Raw genomic sequence first — 12,757 nt, forward strand, 5'->3', positions numbered from 1 at the left:
GGGAGTGTGTGTGTGTGTCTCTGTTTGTGTGTGTTGGTGTCAGGGAGAAGCCAGATTGTGTGTATGAAGGGCTTTTAACATGCACTGAATTTGGCTTGATTTGAATTTGATCTGTATTAAGTTCAGGGTGAAAAATAAAATCCAAGTTTGACAAAGAAAACACCAAAAGCATTATGAAAATTATACGGTTTCAAACACATCCTTCATTTGGATACAAGCTCACAACCAACAGTGATTGAAGCAGACAGGTCTGCATTGATTGGTTTGGTTTTAGATTCTGCTAGATTTTCCAGACTTGGAACTCGTTGTTGGTCAGGCAGCCTGTATGTGAATTGGTCAGGATATCAGATATGTCAGAAACCAGAAATCCTTGCACATTGCCTCGTTCCTTCAGTGTAATGACTCTGTTTTCCACATGTACAGGTCAGTAGTTTTAACCGGGCTCCATGGTTAACGTCGGAACCTAAGATACAACTAGGTTTTCATTTTACCTCATACTCTAAACGTTCTCTTTGTTGAGGCCTTCCGCGGCAATGCCTATAGCCATTCAGAGACGGTCTGCAAATCTTCAGTAAGGATCCTGTCCACCATCTGTTTGTGATTCTCGGTTCAACATATGTAGGCCGTCAGAGGCCTAAAGAAAAGGCTCTCTCCTTCACCGCATTCAGAAATTCGACACCAGTCCTGCATCAGCTAAATAAACTCACAGTGTCTTTGCAGAAGTGTAACCTCTAGATACTGAATATTTCTGTACCGATGTGTTGATTGTTACACTAAGCAAAAGAGGGCTACTATTTTAATTCTAGTGCAGCACCTCTCTCTGCCCCATTGCGCTGGCCAAGGTTTTCACAAGGGTTTGCAAGGAATGTGTACAGGTGACCAGCACAGCAGCCTGTTATGTACAGGCAGAAATCAGACTTGTGACCAACCCGATTCCCACCACACTCCCGGCCCATGCTCCTTCCACATTCCAGCATCTTCTAGGGCTTTTGGGAAAGGAATGAAACAGAGCGTTCACTACCCTGCCACCCCAACCCCCCCGGACGTTGGGGAAACTAGACGCAGGCCAGCGCAAGAGAGCTGCTGGGTGTTACCTGACCAGCGCACACAGCGCTGCTGCTCGGCGTGGACTGCGGTTAACGTCCGTGTAGGATGCCAAATGAGCATGGTTCATTCCCCCTTCTGTTTACCTCCCCTTTCTTCTCCTACCGCTCTTCCTACTTCTTATGTTCCATAAATGAGTGAAACCATACGATAATTGTTTTTCTCTGCTTGACTTATTTCGCTTAGCATTATCTCCTCCAGTGCCGTCCATGTTGCAGCAATGTTGAGAAATCGTTCTTTTTGATGGCTGAGTAATATTCCATTGTATATATGGACCACATCTTCTGAATCCAGTCATCTGTTGAAGGGCATCTCGGCTCCTTCCACGATTTAGCTATTGTGGACAATGCTGCTATGAACATTGGGGTGCATATGGCCCATCTCTTCAGTACGTCTGTATCTTTGGAGTAAATACCCAGTAGTGCAATTGCTGGATCATAGGGTAGCTCAATTTCCAGATTACCATTGCTAGCAAGGAATAAAGCATAAAGCAAGCGAAACGGAACTCCAGCACATGGTGTAGTGGTGGGGATTTTCAGAGATGCCCCCTGATTTTGATTAATTTCAAAACTTTTATTTTTTATTACTTTTACAGACTTACGTATTTCTGAGAGAGCAAGCCAGCAGGAGGAGGGACAGGGAGAGGAGGACAAGCAGACTCCCCACTGAGTGGGGAGCCCGACACAGGGTTCAATCCCAGGACCTCAAGATAATGACCTGAGCCAAAATCCAGAGTCAGACGCTTAACTGACTGAGCCACCGGGCACCCCTTAAAACTTTTGTTAAACAGTGTCTGCAAACATTGGTCTAGACAGAGCCACCTGCCTAGAAGCTGATCACAACTTCAGAACAAGAGAAAAGAGAATTTGCTAGACTCTGTATTGTCGTACCTAAAATTTCAAGTACTGCCTTGACATCTTGAAGCCTCATGGGACCCTAAAGTTGTGTGAGTCCCCTCCCTACCAGAAATGTCCCTCATCCAGCAAGAAGGTCTCCCTGCCCAGCTGAAGGAGCTTCATCTCAGTGGTGTTCAGCATAACGGGCTTCACCTCCCTGCAAACCTGCAGACTTGTTCACACAAGACAGTCACATCCTCCCTGTGAAGGGAGCACTCTTCACCAACTTCTCACTACCAAGCTGGCTTCCCAGGCCCCCGCTGGTTCACTCTGCTCCCAAGGGCGCTCCCAGTGTGGGTCTGTGCCGTGATCTCCTCCTCGAGAACGTGAGTGTATATGACTCAGAAAGTGCCGTGGACCTCCTGTGTTTGCTGCAGGGTGCTGTAAGTTCAGCCACCATACACCGGTCTGCCTGGAGGGTCCCTCCTTCTCCGGGAGCGTGGCTGGGAGGCGATCAGAACAGCCTCCCATAGGGACAAGCCAGCTGTAGTACGTAGCATCGCAGGGCCCCTTTGTGGACCTTTGCTTTCGGGGATAGGTGCCAGCTTTCCCCCAGCACTTCTGCACTCTGCTCCTGTGGATTCTGGCCTCAGGAGAATGAGATCCATAACCAAATAAGAAATGATTCCTGTCTTCAGAGGTCACGGCTGACTGACAACCTGTGACACGGAATAGAGTTAGGCTCTGCAAGTTATTATAGAAGTAAATTTATAATTCTGTTGAACACAGAGGCAGAGCTAATTAATTCCGACCATGGGAAGGGATTTCAGGAAGGCTTAATAAAAGAGATAATATTTGAGCTCAGCCTTGAAGGAGACGTGGATGTTGGCAGAGGACAGTGAAGGGCGTTCCAGGGAGAGGCAAGGCTGTGGTTGAAGATGGAGGAAGGGTCTTTGGAAGGAAGGGGGCTAGTGTGCCATCAGGCAGTGGATCATGGGGTTGGAGCAGTGACCAAAATCTGGCTGGGGACAACTTTGAATGCAGTGATGAGGCTGTCAGGATTTACTCTTCATGAAGTGGGAACGTGTGGGGCATGTTGGATTGGGAGGCCGAATGCTCTGAAGTCCGTTTTGAGCAGGCATATCTAACAGCATTGGGGGTTGTGGGGGGGGCGCGTGTGTCTGAGCCTGTGTAAGTACTGCACGTAGATGGAGATGTGTATTTAAAAAAATACCTAACCTACCCCTCACAAGTCATTGTATGTGTCCATTTGTACATACATCATTGCCAAGTTGCAGTTAAAACGTTTACGTTCTAGAACATTTTTCCAAACTCATCTCAGAGCAAAATTGGCTGGAGCCAATTCCTATTTTGCCAGTTATAGTTTTTTTTCAAAATAAACCTTTTATCATTCAAATATTAGGATTGGTTTAGGAAAAAAATGTTATCTCAGATGGCTCCTGAAAATTACAAGTTAATATAAAGTTAAAAATAGAAAAGGTTTTCCATCATCCCGTTGGCTTCCTAACTGAATCTTTTGGCAGTCTTTTGCTTGCTTGTCTGCTGTACAAGTATTTCACGTTTTAGTATGATAAAGATCAAGGAAGTCATGGTGGCGGGTAGGGGGGCAGCTGATGAGCAATTTCCCACTACCGTAAGGAAGGATCATAGTGGTAGATGTCAGTGCCTGGAGCATTTTAACAGTTTGAGAGCAAACTTAACGAGTATGGAAACAAGATTCCATTTCCAGTTTGGTCCTACCTCAGTCCTCTGATGATGTTTTATACATGTCATTTTAAGAATCAGTCAGATCCATGAACACCGTATGCATCACTGGAAAAAAAAGTCACATCTTATGGTGTACATTGTTGTAAGTTTTATCTTGACCAAGTTCATCCATGGTATGCCTGTAAGAATTCTTTATGTGAAGAGAACTATTAAAATCCAGAGAGGTAGATATGCAAAATCCCAATTTTCCTATTCTTCCCTCTAACTGATAAATGTTGAACTGATTAAATATAAAGTTGTGATTAAGGAAATGATAAATAAAATAACAAACAGGGACAGAGCATTTCTTCCTGAAACAATTATTTATGAAATAAACTAGACCAGAGTCCTTTTTGTATCAGGTGCCTTTCTGTTCGGTGTCATTGCTACACTGCGGTTCATAGTGTCCGATCACCGGAGGACCGTTCAGTCCTGCAAGACCTACATCATTAATGTGCTTCTCTAAACATTAACTTCTAGACTAGTCCAAATCTCAGTATTTACATGGGAAGGGTGAACTTGACCTAAGTAGACCATGCTGGGGAAAACATCAGTAAAACTTGATTCTGAGAGGTTTTGAAACCATTTTTCTCTCTTTTTAAATAATTAGAAGGGTGAGACATTGCAGACATCCAGGATCGTGCGTAAGGCGATTCAAAAACATTCCTCCAAGGACTCTAGGGGTAACATGACGCGTCTGTCAGCAAAGCAGCAGGTGGGCGAGCTGCTGTTTCTGAGAACGTGGCAGAAGCTACAATACATATTACTATGCTGGAGAACCTTGTTATTTTTCAAATCATAAAGCTGCAATCTTACTTTCTACCTCAGTAGAATCTTTCTACGAGGATGGGTATACATATTGCAGATGTAAAAAACTGTAGCACAGTCTTTAATGGCACAACTGGGCAGGTCTGGAAGATGCTTTTGCTTCATTTCAGAATCTGAGAAGCATATTTGTTTATATTCATTAGCTTAATTGAGCTCCTTTTCTCTGAAAAAATCCAAGGTGCTCTTGAGAGACGCGGCAGGTGATGAGCACGCGGTGTCTCTGAAAAGCAGAAGCGAGGCAGTCAAGGAGAAAGCCAAGTAAATGAGTAATGAGACACCTTGAGCATGAAAGTGAGTTGGGTCAGATGATGCTACAAACTTGGCATTGCTTGTGCAATGTTTAGGAAACAGAACATTCTGGAGGCAGACATTGGCCGGTTCAGTAAGACCAAGAGGTGACGGGTAGAGAATAACCAGGTATTTTATTCTCTTGGCCCCAGGAAACCCACTGTCTCCAAGTACCGATGATACCATTCATGATGTAAATGATTTCCAAGTAGTGAAACCTGGTCTTGATGCTCTGGAATGCTAAACTTTCTAGAAACTTCTTTTTGTGTGTGTGTGTGTGTGTGACGTATGCCTTTAATTCTGCTTTTGCATTCCATCCCCTTCGTTCCCACAAGTCTGGAGCCCGGTGCCTGCCCGCCTGCATTCTTGTGTGCTCCTTCCTCATATGTCCCATCCAGTGGTGCCAAGCTGCATTTGCAGAGCTCCATCTTCCTGCTTGCTTGCCTCTCTGTGCCCCTTGACCTCAGCCTCTGTTCATTCCTACCATCTCCTTTCCTTTCATCATGCTTGTGTTCCAGAGTTCATATGTCTTCTCTCCCGAGTTTCATGTGCTTTGCCCTTCCTGAGGAATGGTCTTCCCTATCAACGAGAGTCTCTTTCTCTTTGTTCTGTGCTTAAAATGTGTGTTACTGCCCCAGGTAGTTTTTCTTCCTTTATGTTCCTTGTTTTCCAAGGCTGGATGCCCATTCCACACTTGATTCCAACCTGCTCCGCTCTGGGATCCTCTTGGGCAAGTGGCAGCTTTGTTCCGCACCCTCGTGGCCAAGGGGAGTCTTCCCTTCAAGCTGAAGGACCACTGAGGTTTCTTGTACAGAACTCTCCGAGGCTGTGAGCAGGCGTTGGCCTCCTTCTCTTGTTCTGAAGCTCCTGATTTCTGATTGGAAACTGGGGTTGCTAATGTGCTGCCATGGACTGAATTCCACTATTCCTGTGTGGAGGCCCTAAGCCCTACTGTGTTAGTATTTGGAATTGGGGCCTTTGGGAAGTATTTGAATAGATGAGATAACAGAGCAGGACCCTAATGCTGGGATTAGTGGCTTTATAAGAAGAGGAAGACAGAGATACCACGAAATGTGCCAGCACCTTGACCTTGGAGTTCCCACCCTCCAGAACTGTGAGAGGTAAAGGTCTTTTGCTGAAGCCACACAGTCAATGATATTTTGTTCTAGCAGCCTGATCACGGTAATACAGGTACCGCAAAGCCTCTGACATCTCTTTCCTAGCAACACAGGTCACAATTTCATAGCAGTGTCCAGAAAAATGCTTAATGTTTCCAGTTCCCTTACCTGAGTCTAGAACCTCAAAATGTTCTTGGTCTTCCTTCTCTTCAGAACGCTGTAAAGACCAAGTAGGTATGTTCTCAAATTATTTATGGCCCAAGGGGGGAAAATGGGAGGTGGTTTATATTGTAGAGATCTGGAATCCCACACTGGAGGTTCACAATGTTATGTTTAGTGTGGGAAAGTTGTTTTTATTTTTCTTTTTGTTTGTAGTTCATAGATTTTTCTAAAGTTGTAAGTAAAGTAAACATGAGAATAAGATCAGGGTCCCTGGTAAATATGGACCTCTAGGGTAGGCTGAAGCGAAACAATTTAGGCTAGAATATTTTCCACATTTTCCAGTCCTGATTTAAAGTTGGTATAAATATGTAGGATTCTGTAATTAGCTCTTCAATTCTGTGATTAACAAAGAATGCTTACGGTCTGGTGCTGCAGGGAGATGGAGACTTTCAGTGGAAATAACTTGTTTAAAAAAATGAAATTTGCATTTAAAACAAGAAATACCTTAATTATTTGGCTCTCTGGCTGATTGGAAGTTGCGAAAAGGGGATTGTGGTGTCTTTGCCTAGTATTTTTTTTTTATCTTTAATGATTTTTTTTATTATATTATGTTAATCACCATACAGTACATCCCCGGATTCCGATGTAAAGCTCGATGCTTCATTAGTTGCGTATAACACCCAGTGCACCATGCAATACGTGCCCTCCTTACTACCCATCACCAGTCTATCCCATTCCCCCACCCCCTCTCCTCTGAAGTCTTCAGTTTGTTTCTCATAGTCCACAGTCTCTCATGTTTCATTCCCCCTTCTGATTACCCCCCTTTTCTTTATCCCTTTCTTCCCCTACCGATCATCCTAGTTCTTATGTTCCATAGATGAGAGAAATCATATGATAATTGTCTTTCTCTGCTTGACTTATTTCACTTAGCATTGCCTAGTATTTTTTAAAATTAATTTTAAGACTAGTTGAAAGTGTGACCAAAGAAGATCTAGCTTTCTCAGGCAGAACAGTCCTTTATTTCTAATCCATCTCAATCCACTCCAGCCAATTAAACCTGGCAGAGAGGTGGGGCCAGGCTACCCATTACTGCGCAAACAGGAGAGCCAGGATGTGTGGCTTCAGCAAAAGACCTTTACCATATTTCTCCTTGTAAGTGATTGACAGAATTATAAATTACAAATCTCCGTCAAACCGTAGATTCATACATCTCCCTATCGCTTTTAGAATTCTAAAGCTGAATCCCAGAGTCTGTTAGATTTCAAGAATTTTAATTGTTTCTTTAAAAAAAATTCCTTGATTTTTATTTCACTTAAATGTCATTTTTTAAAGCTTGGCTCAACTATGGATAGGTTAAGAAAGTATTTCTTAAAATTAAAGTGGGGATTCTTAGCAGCAAGCCAAAGAGATTCAAAAAACCTTTTTTAGAACTTGAGTGAAATCACTGAAGGGCTTCATAAGGAGAGTTTGTACGAACATTCCTTGGGTGAAAGGATTGAGAAAGATGCCAACAAACTGGGGTGCCGTGACTCATGCTGTATGAACGCAGGAGATTTCTGACTCAAGTCAACCGAGTACTGCAAGTGCTTTTGGAGTCTAATGAATTTCGCTGATGAGTATGAAACATCAAACGGGACCTAATAATAGTAGATTAGAAATAAAGTACCGTTCTGCTTGGAGAAAGCTAGATCTTCTTTGATCACACTTTCAACTAGTATTAAAATTAATCTTAAAAAATACTAGGCAAAGGCACCACAATCCCCTTTTTGCATAATCTCCTACTAATCGACTATAACCTGGTAACCGTCGTAGTAATTAGCTTCATTTCGCATGATGGCATTGTCTGTGGCAACAGAGTCTCGCCAGAGAAACTGGGGACCTTGGTCCCATGCCTGTAAACCACTGTCGTTTGAGGCTTGCTGCTAATTGATGCACTTGAGGAGAAGAGCCAGGTGCTGGCCCCATCTCCCCTTCTCCTCACTCTTTCACCCTCAAGACCAGTCTTTGGGTGGAAGGTAAGGCCCAGGGGCAGCAAAGCAGTCGAGGCAGAAAAAGAGCTGGACGCCAAAGTAGAGGGGCAAACGGGAAGTGTTGGCTACAAGGATTCCTCGCAGAGAGAAACCCACTGTTGCAGGGAGGGCCTCGGAAGCATGATGAGTCTGTGGGCACGACCCAGAGCAGAAGGACACTATGGGAGAGGCACTGGGGGGGGACACTGGAAAGCAGGAGGTTCCCGCTGCGCCTCAGGAAGAGGAAAAAACCCTGTCCAGACGCAGGCAAGACAGAAAGGGCAAGAGATGGGAGACATGAAGTCGGGGCCCTGGGCTCTGTAGTTGAATAGCATCTGAATCCCAGTTCTGCCATTTCCTGCTTGGGGGATCTGGGCCAACTTGCCCAGACACTCTGGATTCCCCTGTCCTCCCTGTGAAACAGGAGTAACACTAATGACCTCGTAAAAATAACTACATTCATCCCTGCACAAGGCTGGAGGCCTTCTCTAGAGTGTTGGCTAAGGTTTGGAGTGCAGAGGCCGGCTGTCTGGTAGAGAATCCTCAGTCCGCCCCACAGGGCTGTGTGTCTTCATTTCTCTGCACTGGAGGACAGATATAAAATGGGGATAATAATTGTCATTACCCTGTGGGGCTTTAATAAATCATGTATGTAAAATATTTAGCACGGTAACTTGGCTTTCTAAATTTGTAATATGTGTGGTCTGTTATTCAGGTAGAGATGATTTCTGAATGGCCATAAGGAATATCGATAAAGGGCGTGGGATTCTGAGGGTCCTCATTTTACGTATCTATCGATATCCCATAAGGAATTTATAGAGAAGACTCAGGGATTAGGAGGGGCCACAATTTTTAACCAATGGAAAAGTGGCAGAGGAAGTAACAGAAAACTACTGTAGATACTCCGTGTTTAATTATAAAAACAGCTGCTGGTATTTATTTTAGTAACTGATAAAATAAACTCTTCCATGGGTCTCACCCGGCTTCTGGTTTGCTGGCAGTCTTTGGCATGACTTGGCCTGTAGGAACATCACTCTGCTCCCTGCTTTCATCTGCATATGGCATTCTTCCTTCCTATCATCTTCCCTTATGCACGTCTGTGTCCTGCCCAAATTTCCCCTTTTTGTAAGGATTCCGGTTATATGGGGTGAAGGTCCACCCTAATGACTGCATTCAACTCGATTACTTCTATATGACCCAGTCTCCAAATAGAGGTTACATTCTTAGGGAATGGGGGTTAGGGCTCCAGCAATGAATTTTGGGGGCGCACAATTCCTCCCATAGCTGTCACTAATAGAGAAAGCGTATTCAGTGATATCATGATTAAAAATAATGGGGTAAGGGGAAAAGAGAGAGATTGTAATGTAAGTAAATTTCATATCATAACAGGACATCATTATGTAGAGTTGGTAAATCAGAAACTAGCAGCAGAAATGTGTTCTTTGGTGACAGGTAATTCCTCAAAGAAATAGAAACAGAGATAGTTCTCAGTTCTCACACTTGAGGTTTGGACGTGGGTTCAAAACTTTTGGATCTGATTGTAAAACCTGTATTAAGGTGTTTACAGGAACGGAACTCCTGTCTCTTCTGAAATCCTGCCTTTCATCTCATTCAGTGAAATTTAATGTCCAGTGAACGCTTGAGGCTTCATTACAATCACAGAGGACTTTTTTGGAAAGCCACACGTGTCCCGCTCTGTCACTGTGCAATACAGGGGGCCCAGTGGATGAGTTTTGTATTGCTAATGGAAAGAGTTACTACCACCTTGGTGGCTCAGAACAATCCTGATTTATTATCTTACTGTTCTGGGGGTCAGAATTCCTACAAGGTGAAACATAGCTAAAAATCAGAGGGTTAGCAGAGCTGTGCCCCTTCTGGAGGCTTCAGGGGAGAATGTGTTTCCTTGTCTTGTGCTTCTAGGTGCTGCGTGCATTCCTGGTCCCGTGGCCCCTTCCTCCTCCTTCAGAGCTGGCAGCCTTGCCTCCTCCAGTCTCTCTCTTTGACCCCGTCCTGCCTCCCTCATTCACTGGTAGACACTTGGGGTTACATTGGCCCAAAGGGATAATGCAGGATACTCTTCCATCTCAAAGCCCCAAACATAATCACATTAGCAAAGTGCCCTTTGCCATGAAAGTAACAGATTCACGGGATCTGGGAATTGAGATGGGGATATCTTGGGGGGCAGAGGGCCTTATCCTGTCTGCAGAATTCAGAAAAGGACCAGGAAAGGCAGTTTTTGGTTGTATGAAGGGTTAAGGCAATGGAGGATAGCAAATACTGCCACTGAGTAGAGCCCCTGGCTGTAGCTCGTACCAGCAATGCTGGGGCCTGGTTTTCCCCTGGAGGCCATTCACCAAGTGTCTGCTGAAGGAGGTGAGAAGGCAGCAAATGCCACCTGCTGCTTTGTGACCTTGAAGTCCCAGAGGGCCTTGTGAGGTCCTGGCACGACGGCGTTTTATCAGCGTGGGTGCAGGACGGTTACTCCTGTAAGCCAGCGGATGGATGCTGTGTGATCAAGGTCCGCACAGAAACTGAGCGTGCGGAGTCTGACTGGTGTACAGAACTGCCGCGCTGTGCGGAGCACATCTCGCATTTGCTTACAACCCCATTAAACACAGAACAGTTTAAAATGCAGATTGTGACTGAATTAAAATGGAGAAGCAGAACATAATACCAAATCCAGCTAATAGATCAGTTTGGGGAGGAGGAGAGAAAGGAACACACTGATGTTGGGAGGATCCAGTAAGGAACACCGTATTCACTGTGTGGTCTGGCTTATCAGTACTGAGGAGAGGCCAGGCACCACTGAGCCTCTGGTCGCCTGAGGAACGTATTAATTTAGATGGAAATGACAAAGTCTGTAATTTCTTTCTGCTACTTCCAGTGCTGCTCCGGGGCTATGCATTCAAACTTAGGGACAAATTCAATTAAAAGAGAAATATCTAGCAATTAATGAATTCAGTCGTCTTTATAGGAGTCCCATGCACACACTTGCGGGGACAATTACATGCAATTTGATGTCAGAATAAGGGAAGCCAAGAAGTTAAAAGAAACCTATGGTTCTTCAAGTGTCTAAAATAGCTTCGTAGGGCATTTTTTTTCTAATTAAGATTTAAACAGGAAGATTATATATGTTGACTTGTTACTTTTATGTTTATTTCTGGAAGAGGTAAAAACCTTAAGAGTTATAATTAAAACCATTATTGAATTTTATATCAGCAAGTATCAGTGTTGTTAGTTTCTTGCTCTTAACCGGGATGAAATTCATGCAAAACATGCCCATCGTTCCTGTTCTAATTACACCAGTCTAGGAAGGGAAAGAATTCTTAATTTCTCCCCAAAGTCAGTTTTTATAGATAACATTTAATGCTAATAGGAAACCGTGCTCTCTAGAAGGGGTTAATTAAACTTGGTGTGTTGGCTGTATACTGATGAGGGAACCTCAGATGAGCAAAACCTAAGTGCAGTTAGTTGAGGAAAGGAAGAGAAGCCTTAGCTTGCCCTCGTTGGGAGAGGCCCAGGTTGATGCCGCACTCCAGGGGTGCCCTAGCAAAGTTTTCCTCTCCATTCTTTACCTCCGCCCTGTTGACTGCATATGTCCATGCACTTGTTGATGTGATGGGGCGACTACTTACTCCTGAATGCTTCTCCTTGCATTTCTCCCTTGAGAAGTCATCACCAAACCATCCCTAAACCCTAGGCCTCTCCACTCATCATTGTAGTGCCCCATTAACCAGAATTATTGACTGTAATCCATCAGCCTGGAACACTGACATGGCATTTACTTAGCTGGCTATTTTATTGGAACTTCATTATTAGGAAGAAAAAAATCAAAATGGTGCAGGTCAACATGGAATGAAATGCCTAACATTCTGTCAGTGCTGTACCAGATCTTAACACTCAATTGAATCTGTCAGTGCAGCACTTATGTAGCGAGAGGCAAAGGTCAGGTTTAAATATTTTGCCTTACATCCATAAAGGAAACATGATTTTGGAGTTTTCTTAATAAAAATTGTTTCCTATTTAACAGAACAAAACTCTCTCCATATCTTTTCACAGAGAAAGTAAAATCAAGTTGTTTATTTTTCATTAGGTTAAAAATAAGGTGAAACTTTTTAAAAATACCCAAAACATTATTTTAATAAATTCTGCAAATCATCAAGATGCGTATTTTTTAAAAAATGCATATTTTCATTTCAGACTCCTTCAGAATTTAAGACTTCTAACTCTATTTCAAAATTTATTTTGGTTGTAACTTTAGTTTTGGAATTAAGAAGTTAATTTTGGGCATTGAAATGGTTATCATTAATTGCATTTTGTCCTTACGTTAGAAAATTATAAACATGTGTTCCTATATGTTTTCCCCTATATTATTTAGGTGGGTTGGAAGTATGTATTTTAACTGTAATCCCAATAAGAAAGCATTTGAAAATGCTCAGAGAATGCAGAATTATTGATAATGCATAGTCTTATTCAGAGAGAGATGGCATATATTTGGATTTAATGCAGCAGGCTTAGGATTGTCTGCGTCTTGTCAATGGAACATTTTCTTTTAAAGATTTTATTTATTTATTTGACAGAGATAGAGACAGCCAGCGAGAGAGGGAACACAAGCAGGGGGAGTGGGAGAGGAAGAAGCAGGCTC

General features: G+C 43.4%; 1 long non-coding RNA gene across 4 annotated transcripts in view; it reads left to right on the top strand.

Moving 5' to 3' along the window:
- LOC109491041 overlaps positions 1 to 12,757 on the top strand; it is a 557,171-nt gene that overhangs the window by 147,013 nt on the left and 397,401 nt on the right. The window contains exon 2 of one of the 4 annotated variants that reach the window (XR_004622478.1): positions 1,700 to 2,326. The exons of the other annotated variants lie outside the window; for them this stretch is intronic. This is a non-coding gene — a long non-coding RNA (uncharacterized LOC109491041). The remainder of the gene's footprint in view (positions 1 to 1,699; positions 2,327 to 12,757) is intronic. 4 annotated transcript variants of the gene reach the window in all.

The sequence above is a fragment of the Ailuropoda melanoleuca genome, chromosome X (assembly GCF_002007445.2).
Source record: "Ailuropoda melanoleuca isolate Jingjing chromosome X, ASM200744v2, whole genome shotgun sequence".
Classification (NCBI taxonomy): domain Eukaryota; kingdom Metazoa; phylum Chordata; class Mammalia; order Carnivora; family Ursidae; genus Ailuropoda; species Ailuropoda melanoleuca.